Here is a 2,273-nt window from a genome sequence, read left to right as displayed (position 1 = left end):
AGCAATTCGTTTTAAATTCAGCCCACTTTAAAAATAGTTTCTATGTGTAATTGGGAAAGATGCTTAATTGGGCTCAAACAGGCCATCTATGGAGGTGTCATCATTAAAAAGGATTCCCCTAGTCTGGTTAGATAAGTGGGTGTCTAATGATGAAGGAGAAACCAAGGAAAATGGATGAAGAGCTGTGGAAGTCAACACCTTATGGGGATATTGGAAATGAGTTTCAGAATGGAGCTCAGGGAGATATTCAGATTACAGCAATTTGCATGAGGGAAGTTATTATTCTTAGTTTTTTGTGGGTTTTTCGGGCTATGTGGCCATGTTCTAGAAGAGTTTATTCTTGACATTTCGCCAGGATGCAGTCGAGTTTCCCGCATTTGGGGAAATTGCAGGGGTCAGCACACCTGGATTGCAATGGATGAGCCTCACCCTGGGAAAACCATCTGCTAGGTAAGTGCATTATTCTGTTTAGCTAAATCAGGTTTGTCCCACAAACTTCCCCAGCTTTTTGTAGCTGCCCTCTGTACAATGGTAGTGGGGATGACACTGGCAGAAGATAGTTCATAGACAATAGCGGTGGCACACTTGTTAGTACTGTGCAGAAGGAGGCACATTAAACACTTTTTGAATGTCTAACCATGAAAACCCTATGATGAGACAATTCAAAATAAACCCAGAGATGCTCCCTTGTTGGATAGCGTTCAGTGAGCTACTGGGATACTGTAGCAGAGGACAGTTATGAGTAGTGATGTGTCCAAGTAGACAATAAAGACATTTAAATAGTTCAAGATTTTCCATACCTTGGCTCATTCATTAATGAGAATGGAGACTGCGGTCAAGAAAGCAGAAGAAGACTAGGCTTGGAAGGGTAGCTATGAAGGAACTAAACAAAATCCTCAAAGGTAAAGATACATTATTGAATACTAAAGTTAGGCTTGTCCATGCCATTGTATTTCCAATTTGTATGTATGGTTGTGATGACTGGACAGTGAAGAAAGCTGATAGAAAGAAAATGTGGTACTGGAACAAAGTTCTACAAGTACTGCAGACCGTTAAAAGGACAAACAAATAAATTTTAGTGCAAATCAAGCCTGAAATCTCCCTAGAAGCCAGGATGACTACTGTTGTACTTTGACCATATCATGAGAAGACAGGACTCACTAAAAAAGACAGTAATGCTTGATAAGGCAGAAGATAGTAGGAAAAGAGAAAGACCAAATTCCAAATGGATAGACTCAAGGAGGCCATAGCCCTGAGGCTGCAAGACTGAGCAAGGCTGTTGAAGATAATGTGACTTGGAGGTCTTTCATTTATAGGGTTCCATAAGTCAAAGTCAACTTGATGGCAATTGACAACAATGGTGATTTAAAATATATGTTCAAAATAAGAATAAAGTTGAAGAAGAATACGAAATCAATGTGCACTATTAAGTTTAGTTGACTGAACTAAAAGAACTATAGACAGAAATCAGGAACACAATAACAAAACCAGAAGAACTATAGACAGAAATCAGGACTCAAATAGGGCATGAATCTGCAAATCTTAAACATAGCACTGGAAGACAGGGAGTCTTGGAGATGTCTCATCCACAGGCTCACCATAAATCGAGGTTGATTCAAGGGCAGTTAACAACAACACCCAGTGAAAACACTAAAGTAGCCACCCCCAAATGGGCTCCCTTGAAATGTGTTGGTCTACAACTCTCATCACTCCCAGTCAGCATAACCATTGATATCCTTGCTGGAGACAGTAGGAGGCATGATCTCATCTGGTGGGTTCCCAGTTCGCAAAAGCTGCCTTTAGAGTTTATCCTTCAGTTCTTTCCTCCCAGTGAGGACCAAGCCTGTGGCAAAAGGTCAAAGTCCTCCTTCTCTATGCTTTTATTCCTACTGGATCACCTTTGTGAATGCTGTTTAATTTTAAAAAATCACCTAATGGCTAAGTATGCAAATAACACCATGTGTTGTTTGGCTTTTGAGTTAGTAAATGCTTCTGCCTGTAGCTAAAGTGAATTTTCCCTTCCCATAGAGGCAGTAGCCTGCAAAGATTGCACACTCCTTGTTTAAATTGTCTAAGGGCCTCCTCTATGTTTGCTCTCAGGCTCTGGAACTCCTTGCCTAGGAAATTTAAAACTGTTTTTCCCACTCTGTTGTCTTTCTGCGGGGTGATAAAGAGGCTATACAGATGGGTGGCATGTAGCTGTCCCTTTTTGCCCCAGATCGGTGCCATGGCAACCACACACAGCAGCACCGCTCCGCTCCCTGGAAGGGGTG

The 2,273-nt window shown here is 41.4% G+C and overlaps 1 pseudogene; it reads right to left on the bottom strand.

The window, feature by feature from the left end:
• Positions 1-350: 350 nt before the first annotated feature.
• LOC121920068 lies at positions 351-458 on the bottom strand (annotated as a pseudogene).
• Between the last annotated feature and the right edge of the window lie 1,815 nt (positions 459-2,273).

Source organism: Sceloporus undulatus, chromosome 1 (genome assembly GCF_019175285.1).
Source record: "Sceloporus undulatus isolate JIND9_A2432 ecotype Alabama chromosome 1, SceUnd_v1.1, whole genome shotgun sequence".
In the NCBI taxonomy this organism is placed as follows: domain Eukaryota; kingdom Metazoa; phylum Chordata; class Lepidosauria; order Squamata; family Phrynosomatidae; genus Sceloporus; species Sceloporus undulatus.
Note: the sequence above shows the minus strand (reverse complement) of the source record. Positions and strands in the feature narration are given on the sequence as shown.